Source organism: Rhamphochromis sp. 'chilingali' (assembly GCF_963969265.1).
Source record: "Rhamphochromis sp. 'chilingali' genome assembly, chromosome: 21".
NCBI classification, from domain to species: domain Eukaryota; kingdom Metazoa; phylum Chordata; class Actinopteri; order Cichliformes; family Cichlidae; genus Rhamphochromis; species Rhamphochromis sp. 'chilingali'.
Window position 1 is genome coordinate 31000527 of NC_137949.1, and position 12921 is coordinate 31013447.

A 12921-nucleotide genomic window follows, 5' to 3' on the forward strand; every position below is an offset into this window, starting at 1 on the left:
AATAGAAACAAATTAAGAAAAAAGTTACTATTATTTTGTTTTATTTTATTGGTTTTTTTATATCATACTTTGTCGGTAGTTCTATGACGACCTTATGGCAACAGATTATTTGCAAGTGTTGTTCTTTTTGTGGAGAAAATGATTTGACCGTGATTGTTGTGTGGAAGACATGAATTGCTGTAACAGTAAGGAACAGATTAGTTTGGGGTTTTTATTCCCTCTACTTAATGAGCAAACTAGACTATGATGCCGTAGAAGACATATTGGCATGCTTTGACACATCAAACATGAGTAAAAGATTTCAACTCGAGCAGTGGATCTAGAAAGCAGATCTAGAAAATTTTACACGGGGGGCAAAGAGGTCCAGGCAGGGTGGCACATATATTTTTATTAAAGTATGTGAAATTTCCTGGAGTCAACAAACTATCCACAAAAAGCAATTTATTGTGTTATTATCTCTTCCAAGAAAACAAGGACATTTTTGGTATATATGAGACCAAAAAAAATAAATACAGAAAAAGAGCTACTGTAACTGTAGCTTACTGTACATGACTAATTTCAGCCATGACTTTTAGGAGAGTGATGGACATAAAAGCTGGGAGGCAGCTATGGGGGGCAAGGCTCTAAAGCAGGGGAGCAGTTGCCCCCTTTGCCCCCCTGTAGATCTGCCCCTGAACTCAAGGTATTTGTAATAATGTCTAAAAAGTATAGGAGCTCACCAAAGTAAATAAAATTCATCTTTAGGGGAGCATGCGTCTATAATAAATTGCATTCCTTCTCTTAGCTGTAGGGAGAACTTTGTGTCCAAAAATGTGGTCTGTCGTCTTGGCTTTTATGGAGGCACGCTGCTAGCTTGGTTAAAAATAAAGTGAAGCATTTGCTTTACATGCATGACCTACGTCCGCATCCACCATGGGAATTCTCTGATCCTTGTTCTGCCACCTCCGCTACACAGACTTTATGAGCCCATTTGTGTTCCTGTATTTTTCCTTTTAATTAAAAAAAAAAGAAAAGAGAAAGAAAGATTAATTATTTGCAAAAGCAAAACACACAATTGCCTTTAGGTGCCAGACTACAGCAAAAGTGAGTGAGTACAGAAGCGCAGAGGTCTTTTGTGCGACTTTAATATTGCAGCGTTACTGCTGTGGTCAAAAGCATGTGTGCAGAGACATACTAAAGGCAGCATGGAGGCTTTTGATGTGAGGTTCTTTTGTGTGCAAGCTTCATGGCTTTTAATGAGGCAACCTGCCTCATTATCAAAGCTCTGCAAGGCCCCCGACACAGCCACATGGAGGGTCTGCCTCCACTCACTGTTCTGAAGCCGCAAATTACAGCAGCTTAGCCCCTCGCTGGGAACAGAGGCCAAGCTCGTCGCCCTTTCTAATGGCGCCCAAGGGACACAGAATTGTACGTAGACATATGTTTGGTCAAAACTAGTTTAATAGGCAACTCCTCTGTCAGTCCCATTAGAGTGAAACTTTGAGATGTGAGGCGTGAATTTGGGGATGTGGTTCCCACTGACTCGGTGAAAATATATAGCAAGTTTTGACACTAAAGTCAGCAGTGTCTGCTTTCAGCACAGTTTCTGTTGTGACTTTCCTCTCATTTTGCTTGGGATTAATTTGCCAGCACAGTTAGCTGGAAATAAAGTTTTGTCCATTCGTGCCAAGACTGTGGCCGAATTTGAATTTCACCTGGGGATGGCTTAAAAACAGCCAACCCAGCAGGGATGGAAACATCATCAGATATCATCAAATTAATATGCCTCACAGTCTATTAATTTCCGCTAACAATATTTCATTAGCTATGCTACGTCTTTCTTCAGCTAGTTTAATTGACCTTTTTAGATTTGGGTGAACTTTAATATGTAAATATCAATTTGTTCTCTGAAGTAAATTATTTTTCCCGTGCTCTTTATAGTGACACCGTAATCAACTCTGCATTTAAAAGCTCAAGTCCTAAAGCAAAAGCTGCTATCAAAGAACAATGCCCTTTTCCCAGGCCTGAGCCTCATTCTTCTGTTTTTTATTTCACTTCATAGCCGTTTACTTTTTTCCCTCTGTTTAACTGAAAGAAAGCAAAAGACTGTTAATGAGGGTAAAAAATGGACTGTCCATAGTAGAAAAGGTGCGCGATATTATGAATATAAATGGGGCTGTACTATTCATTTAAATTGTGCCATTTTTATCACAGTAGGGATGTGACACTAATAACTACTGAACACCAGTCTCCTCTGCTCACAACGTAGGCATTTGAAAAACTTCCAATAACAACCAGCTTCCAATAACTTGGATACTGTACTTCAGACTGGAGCATGACCAAAATAGGATTTTTAAGGCTGGCACAATACAGATATTTGATTATTTAAAAATCTGATATATCAACCAATATTTTTCTTTTTCTTTTGGAAACATTTAATATGTTAAGTCATTTCTAAGTTCTTACTAAGATTATATAACAGCACAGTTCAGAAATAAACTTGTTTTATAACAAAGTACAAGGCATTCACGCTCTGTCCAACTCTTCTTGGATCAGCGGCTGTTGTGATTGTAGCAATCCAAATATGTGTGATGCCAGCAGGAAAGTTGCAAAAGACCATTTGACTGACAAACTATGCAACAATCTTAGTATAGTTGAAGGGTTTTTATTCCATGTCTTCTTTACTTTTTAAATGGCCACTCATTGGCTCTTACAAATAGCTAATATCTGCTGATATATTGGTGACCTATATATCAGCCGGGTTCTATTTCAGGCTATACTAGCAGTTTTGCTACGGTTTATCTCTTTACCTGCACACTGTCTTTTTAACTGCTAAGCTTTTTTCAAGTTTTTGAAGTGACTTGAGACTTCAGGTCAAAGCTTGCTGTGATCTAACCTTCTATCCGTCCATCCCAACACATTCTCACTCCCAAAGCGTAACATTTTATGCTAGGTGACAAATCGTCGGTATATTATGCTTTCGGCCACCCAACATCTCCCTATATTACAAGTTCGGAAAAATGAGGAAACACAAGAACCATTTGGAATTGATCTACACATGTATGTTTATTTGACTTAAATTGCTTTGGAAAACACCATCTAACACAATTAAGGTGGTGGTTAAGGTTAGGGTTAGGGATATTACGCGTCGGGAGTGACAATGGGCTGTCCATCCATAAACAAATTTTCTTCTGCCTATCCAAGTAAGGATCTTGGAAGGCAGGAGCCTGTCCCAAATATTTAGATGTATTTTAGTGAAACAAGCAAAAGAAAAGCATAAGTTGCCAGATTGTTAATTTTTTTTTATTCACAGTAAGCCATTATGATTTATGTTGTTAATATATTCAGTGAAAACAGTAGTTATAGAAGTAACCACTGCGCTACCATGTTGCCCCACACAAGCCATTGTTCCAGACACTTTTTGGTCTCTTCACTACACATTGTGATTTATTCAATTCGATTCCAAGAGATATAAGTTAATAGTGCAGCTTTTCACAAAATCCTCAGATGACTTGAAGTTGTGAAAAGGTGAACTGGTTCCAGGTACTTGTCCTTATCCCTGTAAAACTAGTGTGCTCCTCAGTGTTAGTGTATGTTCATGCTTTTCTATTTTCCACCAGAGGCACCATTTTATCTGTCTTTGAATTCTAAAAACTGTTAATAAGTGTTAAGTGAAATATCTCCAAGTGTTTGTGTGCTTAAGTTCATGCCTAGACTTGCTGAACGTCCTTTTATACTTAGCAGTGGTCACCCTGCTTGATCGTGATCAAAATGACATTACATTAATGTAGTGTTTGTTTCCCAAAGCATTAGGATGGGCGTCAAATGCGTCCATGCTAATGCACCCATTGGGAGAGATGTCTGTCAGGAATCCTCAGCGGGCTAATACCTGGAAGCCATTTTCTCAGCACCACCCCAACTCTCTGCTAAGGTGTTTATTTTGGGCGTACAGCCAGTGCCCTTTATGTGGCCCCCCATCATTTATGCAGGCAATTTACTACCCCGGCATGCACCAACAAATAACTGCTCACACATACACAGCCTATCACGTGGCTTTCTCATTAAATCACACAATTCCCCGTTTGCTTGAACCATGCGCCGTTTTACCTCAAGCTAGTCTTTCCATATAATGTCAGTCAGAAGTGGACAATTTCAGTAACGTGAGTCAGAAGCAGTGTTGCATTACTTCGTTGTGAATATGTGTGTTGGAATGCTTTCAAATATGAAACGGGGTTCCTTGTTGTAGATCATCCCATTTCAGCATCCTTAAATAATTAATACACATAATGTAAAGTTTATCCTTGATGAAGAGAGAAGAGAAGAGGGGGAGATGAGAGAGCTACTCTTAATGGAAAATAAACACAGATGGCTTCCTCAACTGCTGAGAACTCCCAATGCATTGGCTGTCAGAGGTATGGCCTCATACAGCTGGGCCATTGAGAAGATATTAGAAGTGACATCTCGTCAAAGTTTGAGGATGAACGGAGGCTAATTCATGAAGTGCACTTTGATGGTCTGAAGTACCTAACTTGTCTTTTTAAGATGTCTCAAACATGAATCTTTCATTTCTATCCTAAATAATGTGCCTTGGTTTATTAATGAGATTCACTTTCCTGTGGTGCTGTGTGCTAATTGGCTGAAGTTGCACGGAGCCCCTGAGTTGAATGATCAGAAAATAAAGACTAGACAGCTCCTCTGGATAACTTACACAGGTTGTGCTACTACAGGTCTTGAATAGCATTAGTGCAGAAAGTGCTGTCAGACATCTTTACAAGTAGCACGTGCAAAATTTTCTACTAGCATCTTTATACATTGCCAATACAACAGTGTCAGTGGCACAGACTGCATGGTAGTGTAATGTGCCTTTAGTATGATCTAGCTTTCCATGTCTGCTTTTGTATCATGTTATTATTATTCAGTTTGGAAATTCTTCTTCACTCACCCATTTTCACGCTCTCTACACCACTCTGCATTTAATCACAGCGCTTGTGCTAACGAGCTAACCGCGCTAACGCGTAGACGCCGTGCAGCTCCACGCACGGGGCGATCCGTGCTAACTCGCTAAAGGAGATTTGCCGCGTTAATGCGGTTATAGCGTAAACGTCATTTTAACGTGATTAACACTGACAGCACTAGTTTTTATTAATCTCAGGTTTTCTTCAATGGTTTTTCTTTCATCTTGTCTCCCTCTACTCACTCCAACTGCTCGCGACAGATGGCTGCCCCTCCCTGAGCCTGGTTTTTCCGGGAGTGTTCTTCCTGTTCCTGGGGAGTTTTTCCTTCCCTCTGTCGCCAAGTGCTTGCTCATAGGGGCTTGTCTGATTGTTGGGATTTTCTCTCTGTTATTGCATGGTTTTACCATACAATACATAAAGCCTTGAGATGACTGTTGTTGCAATTTGGTGCTATATAAATGAATTCAATTCAATATAACTGAATATGAATTTACACATTTGTGAACAATAGGTGTTTGTTTATGTTGAAATTATAAAGAAAATTTAGAAAATTTATGTGCAAAGGGTGTTTAAAGTGCGATTGTCTATGTGACAGAATACTTTATATTCATAAGAAGGTACGAAAATGCATATCTTCAGGTACTTTCGTAGATGAAAACGTCTTATCCCTTTAAGCAATTTACTATGCATAATCCAGCCAAAGAGATAGTGGTAATAGACCTGTTGGATGCTTGCCTTAAATAATATTAATAGGATGATTAGGCTTGGTCTGGGCTTGCTGAATGTATGAGATAACTTATTTGTGCAGGTAAGGGAGATCTGAGGAGAATGAATTGTTTTATACCGGAAGCCTTTTTCTTGATTAAAGTGTGGTGCAACTGCATCTCAATCGATCCAAACTGACTAATGCCCTGTAGCCCCATGCTTAAGAGTTGGGCTCTAAATAAATCTGTTTGTTTTTGTTTAATATCATTAAATTAAAATATTAATGTGTCCAATCAGATCTTAAAGAAAGGATTCAGCATTCACAGCTCCCCTGCCTGAGCCACAGTTTAGAGCCAGTCATTTTTATCCTTTAAGTAGTTTGAAATACTTGTTCAATTTTAATAATGTCTGTTTGTGATTGCAAAGCACCTTCGCTTCGCTTGCTTGTGCACTACTTAAGTAGTTGGTGCTTATTTGAACTACTGTCCTTATGTGGAAACTTGACCCCCAGTTTGATTTTGTAGTTTGAAATGATAGTTTTGTCATCCTTACAAATGATTGCCTTTACTATCTGAAGTAATGCAGTAAGAAAGTGTTTATTTCACACACTGCATGCACAGGCTGAGGAGAGCAGAACAAAATCAGAAGCATCAGAGCTCAAACAGCAGCTGTCACAATCACTGCTGGCCAGTTATCAGCCGCAGAGATGTAGTGGCAATCACAGTCCAATCTCTAACAGTGATTACAGCCTCAAGGTGGCTTTTGTATTCCAACCCTAATGTTTCATCTGCAGTCAAAAATAACAGAGTAAACAGAATTAAAGATTTGCAAGATAGAATAATACAACATGATTGTATCTTTAATCAATAACTTTCATGTATCTTAGTTCAAGATAATTCTGTCAACATAAAACCCATTTCAGATAACAGCAAACTTTAATACTGGCTTTGGACACTTTTATGAACACAATAACCCAAAGCTGTCTAAGCAAACAGCCAAGTCCTGAGGCACAACATTTCATAAAGCTGTGTGGAAAAACAATAGTAAATTGCTTTTATAAGCTTGAGCCACTCTGAAATTACCCGTGGAACACACTTAAGGCTTCAACAATGGATCAAATGTCACTATCTGTACCTGCTTTCCCTTCTCAGTGCTGTCTAGAGCAAAATTTGCACACCTTTTTAACCCGGGGGCAGCCAAAAGCTTTAAGATCTGCCTGTGCCATATGCTCTACCCCCATATGCGTTGCAGCAGCCACCACTCATCAGCTGCAGCCCAGGTGGTTAACAGCTGCAAGTCCTACACAGGTTTAGCAAACAAAAGGCTGGATGGATGGATGCTTGGAATATGTGATAGTGTTTAACCCATAAAGACAAAGAAAGCTAATGGGTAGATAAAATAATAGGGCAGCTTGGTGGCAGTAAATTGTTACAATTAAAAATCTATAGTACTGCACAAAAGTCTTAAGCCACCCATAATTCTTTCATTTTATATGCATTATACTTTCTTGGATTTAAAAATAAAAATGATCTTGAGCAACAGTTCTCCATTCAGGCATTTCTTTCATTGAATCTATGAAATATAGTACAGGTAACACTGTTTGACAGGCAAATAATTGTAGTTTTGCACTTTCTATTTCCAAAAACTCATATCTTGAGATGGTGTGCAGTGTAACCTTACAAATATAAGGAAACTGGACATGTGGAGGATAAAAGTGGCAGGCCTAAAAACCATCCACAGAATATGAACATTGAATATCATGTCCTTGAGAAAAAGGGGGAAAAAAATTCCAGCAAAGAGCTGACAAAGGAGCTAAAAGACGCCTCTGGCCTTTCCGTTGATCCATCTACTGTTCACTGAAGGCTCATCAGAAATGGTCTCAGTGGAAGGATGGCTGTTAAGAAGCCATTCTAAAGGAAGGGAGACGTTACTGAAGCAGTGTGAGGTCTTGACAGAGAGCAAAAGGCAGCCAACATCCAAAGAAGAGCTTTGAAAGCCCGGAGAACTATTCCTAAAGACTATGTTGAAAAATAAAAGCGGTGATACCAAATACTGACTTTTAAGCTGATTATAACTGTAAAAATTCTGGATTTGCCTTATAAAAAGTGATTAAAAACTAAAGGCAAATACAGAAACTAAGCTGGGCAGGAGCACAAGGACAGACAGAGACTAGATGCCCATAAAAGTGTAACCCTTAAAAAAAAGGTACTCTTTTTCATTTTAGATAGCCAACCAGGAAAATGCAACCACAATGGAAAGTCCATTGCACATACTAGAATTCAGTCATTTGTCCTTGGGAGCATGCCAGTGTGAATATCTGAAATATTCATATTGACTTGGAAGAACTTGCTTGCATCAGCCATATATAAAATCTTCCTGTCATGTGACATCTTTCAATACTCAACACTGACCTACTTCTACCACCCATGGTCAAAGCCACAGATGTCTGTCGTTTTTCCTTTTTTTCCAAGGCAGGCGGAGTTATTCACACCATCGTTTGCGTTTATTCTTATTTCCGATAATTTGTTTCTGACACCTCCTTCCCACTGCCACAGCTCATAATAAACAGCATGCTTCTTCTAGTTCGCAACATGCAGTCTGTGCCTGCCAAGTCGCATCAAGCCTTTATGACCCTCTAAATATCTCATCTGACAATAGCCAGATATGAAGATGCAAACATGCTAATGTGCAGATATTTTAGCATTTAGCTCAAAGCCCTGCTTTGCATTAGTAACACAACCATCTCTGGCATGGTGGCATTGGTGTCCTAGATTTATTTTATTCGTCAGGAAGTGTAGAGATATGTCTACAACTGCCAACTTTCTCTGCTCGCCATATGACCTGTGCCACCATTATAAAAGGAACCAGTCAAAGGGAATATCTTTTATCCACTGCTATGCACAATGCTACATCTGATGACAGAAGGTCCACAGGGACATCCCTTATTCAATGCGTTCCACTCTGACGTTCCAAATGACACATGCTGATTTTGGCTCACATCCCGGGAAAAGGAAATGGGCCATGAAGTGGAAATCCAAAACTGCTTACAAGAACGGAGGGACTTCATGAAAAGCTTTTCAGAGACTTACCTCTGCGAGCTTCTTCCACTTGCATTAGTCAGCATCAGTGTCAACCCCATTCATACGCTGCGGTGATAATAACATGTATTATTCATGTTTAGGAGGATCAGCTCAAGATTAAATTATACAATCACTGTTTTGAGCATCATCATCATCATCATCATCATCGTCGTCGTCATCAATAGTCTGTTTTTACTTATGCTAAGTGATGCTGCTTTTTTTTTTTTTGTGAAGTTTTTCATTGGAATTCACTAACTGTGAAGCAGACGGTGAATCATAACGAGCTTCTTCTTTGTAAAGAGGTTGCATCCTGGTTTGAAAAACTATATTCAGGAAGCTTTTGAATGACAACCTGGTAATTAGAAGCAAATGGCTAATTACTCCACACGTTTATACTCGCTGACTGCTACTTCCAGCACGATTACCTTGATTAGATCCATCCCTTTGTTTCTGCGCCAGGCAGAAGATAAGGTAGCATGTCGTTATCCGTGCTATCGTTTAATCACTTTCTCTGCCACGTGTGTTCTTTCTTTCTCGCATTCTGTCTCATCATCTCAGCGATGCTCTCACCTTTTACTCTTTGTGATCCTATCTTGCAATTTTGATCTTATCTAAGAGTTTGCAGCCATCAAAAAGACAAAAAAAAGTTTTTCTTTGTGACACATTAAAAACATGTTTTGGCACATAAGCTTATCCTCTTTCTCACTAACAGATAATTTAGAAGGTCTTTCTGTTTCTGTTTGGCACACCAGTACGACAGAAAGCTGAAGGACTGTTTGTTTCCTTAACCTCTTTCATTGCGAGTTGTTCTGTAATAAACTCCACTAACAAATCCCCCAAGGATCCGCAGGACCTTTGTAGGTTTCTTCAGTAAGCTGATTTTGTGTTTTGAGGGCTTAACTTAACTAGAAACTATTAAACGATGGGATTTCAACTCCAAAATCTAATAAATGTCAAATGTCCACACTTGCCATTGTGCTCAAAACCATTTTGTCTGCGTGTGTGTGTGTGTGTGTGTGTGTGTGTGTGCGTGTGCGTGTGTGTGTGTGTGTGTAAATGCAGGACCAGGTTTTGCTGTGATTTGAACACGCACACACTAACTCTCAAAAAGGAAATAATTGTAGCTATATTAGCGCTGTCTGTTCACGCTGTTGGTCTATGTTGGCGTGCCTCATGCCACAATATTTGTTGTATAAATAGAGTTGTTGGAGAAATTGATTGTCATTAATGAGAATGATTTGTGTGCAAAGAATACATGATCAAAAACAAATGGCTATAAACTGTTAACACATGACCTACTGAACCTGCCAGACCGTTTCATGTTGTAACCTTTTAAACCCATAGAGTCCTGCAAGATCGAGGAACTGAAACCACGACTGCACCTGCCAGTTCCTGTCATCTCACCAGAAAGACATGTTCTGCAAGACTAAATATGCTGATAGTTAGAGGAAGTCACATGATTATTGCTTCTGTGTGTCCTAATACAGTTGTCATTGTGCACCATAAATCTTCTAGCCGATTAGAAGCTTTATTTTAAGCTTTGCTAATTTTCACTGAAAGTATAGTCAGCTACAAGTTCATATTTTTATAGTTCAGCAAGATGCTCACACTCGTTAAAGGGTCATGCCATAAATGGTGACAGGAAGTGACACACACACATATGCCTGCCTTTATTGACCAAGCATCATTTAAGCCGCCTGGACTTATTTGGTAATTTTGGCTGTAAAAGTGAATTCTTTTGCCCCTTTTTTCAGAATAACCTCAGGTTTCAATATCTGGCAGTCATTTTACATGATTGTATTGTTGTGACAATGAAACAACAGTTAAAAGTGGAAAAAAATAAAAATCGGACTCTGTTGTTTCAGATTTATAGCTAATTGAAACTGATATTCAACAGGAACAAAATGTAACACAACATCAACTTTAAATATGAGCTATACTAAATATGTACATATGTATATGTAAAGTTTTTGAGCCTAGGTCACTCAGTTTTTTTTAAATATCCAGGCCTTTTGGGGGTGTTGCCACTTCTCCACACTCATCACTCTGCTCCGTGAGTCATCAATTCTTACTTGTGATCAGTGTTGGTCAAGTTACTTGAAAAAAGTAATCAGTAACTAATTACTGATTACTTCCCCCAAAAAGTAATCCAGTTACTTTACTGATTACTTATTTTCAAAAGTAATTAATTACTTAGTTACTTAGTTACTTTTTAAAAACACGATTTACACCCTGAATAGGTGATAAAGTGATAGATCTTTCAGCCCAATTCTACTTTTTCTACATAATCCATCATACAAAATGTAATCAGATGGAAAAGTCTCTTTTTAAAACTTGTTTATCAGTTTTAATCTTTTAACTTTAAGCATCAAGCAAAAATTTAATTATCTGCAACTTTCTCTGACTTGAATAAATTAGTTTAACATTTAAACCTATTTTCTGCACATTCCAGCACATAAAATAAAATATTTTTTGTGTTTACACTCAGTCTTTCAAATAGATGCAAGTAAAACACAGCAGAAGATAAATAAAGTCAAAGACTCAGCGGTCCTGTTGCTCTATTTTCACCTGTAAAGCAGGAGTGGGGCAGGCGGAGGTTTACCCTGGTGCAGGTGTGCCGCGGTCAGTTGAAGAATCCGCGAGTTTCTCTGTGAGTTTCCCATTACGTCGTAGCTACTCGGTGCTTGTTGGAAGTTTAGGGGTTTTTTTCTCTGTAAAAAGAAGTTTTCTTCCCACGCACAGCGGACACTAATGTTTTTGTCACTTTTTATGGAATCAAACTCAAAGTAAGGTCAGTGCTTCCACGCTTTAAACGCTGCACGCTCATACTCTCTCTGCACTCGATATATGATCCATTGTTGATCTGCACACAGCTGTTGTCACGAACGTTGCGTCACTGTCATGAGACATTCTGGCAAAAAATCACGGTTTTAGTAACGCAGTAATGTAGCGTTCTTACGGGAAAGTAACAGTAATCTAATTACCTTTTTTGCAATAGTAATCCCTTACTTTACTCGTTACTTGAAAAAAGTAATCAGATTACAGTAACGCGTTACTGCCCATCTCTGCTTGTGATTGGACCGTCGCAGCTCGTGCTTCCTAATGATGCACATAAAGTTTTTCTCGTCGTTCAGTCACAGTTTGAAATGTCTCTCTTTCCCAAATGGTCGAGGAGTTACGCTAGTGCGAAGCGCACTTAAGCGGAGTTGGCTTTTCTTTTTCCAGAGCAGTAGCTTGCAAACCATTTGTGCTACCGTAATACACCAAATATCTCTGTAAAGCGCAGCTTTGCTTCTTTCAGTAACCGTGTGAATTTTTTCTCTAGCTCAAATGGTCGATGAGTTATGGTAGTGCGAAGCGCACATGCTAAAACTTAGGCGGAGTTGAGTTTTCCTTCTGTGTTCAGGTAGCAGTAGCTTGTGAACGCTTTGTGCTACCGTAATACCCCAAATATCCCTGTAAAGCGCAGCTTCTCTTCCTTTCAAAACCGTTTGCATTTTCTCTCTAGCGTAAACGTTGACGGAGTTACAGTTGTTTAAAGAGCGCTTGTAAAATGGGCCCGCTGGTGGGGTAAAGGGCTAAGACTGTCATGTGTATTTGTAATTGCATATTCATGTATGAACTGCCTGTGCTCAAAAAAAGAAGCGGTCCCGGGAGTCTGTTCCTAGGTTGGCTGGGTTCAAATGAAGGGAACAGTTCTTGACCTCGGCCGGCCTCCCTCGCGAGTCTAAAGACAAAAGAGCTCTGTCTGGTTTTGCCGTGCAGTTGTTGGTCTTGTGTTCCAGCAGGGTTTTGTACTTTACTAAACCCAACAAGAGCAAACAGGAATGAGTAAAATAATAGGCTCTAGATGAGATAGTGGGTGGATTTGTTTTCAGACTTAAGCTTTTTTTTTGCTTTTGCCAATCTGCTTATCTGACGGACTAGCGCTAGCTTCATATTTCTCTTTAACTGAAATACATATATGAGGCTCAGCAAGAAGGAAATAACAACACTGTAGATTATGTGTTATATGCAAACACTTGAGGAGCAAATTCCAAGACCTTTACTCATTTTATAAAGGCATAATCTCTTTGGATTCTCATTCGTCCTATCCAGGGATGTTTAGCCTGGTGTCAGCGCTGGATTCGTACTTGACTTGTCCCCTGCCATATCAGCGCAATAGAACACCCGCGGAGTACGAAGCAGCCTGTTCAGCTCAC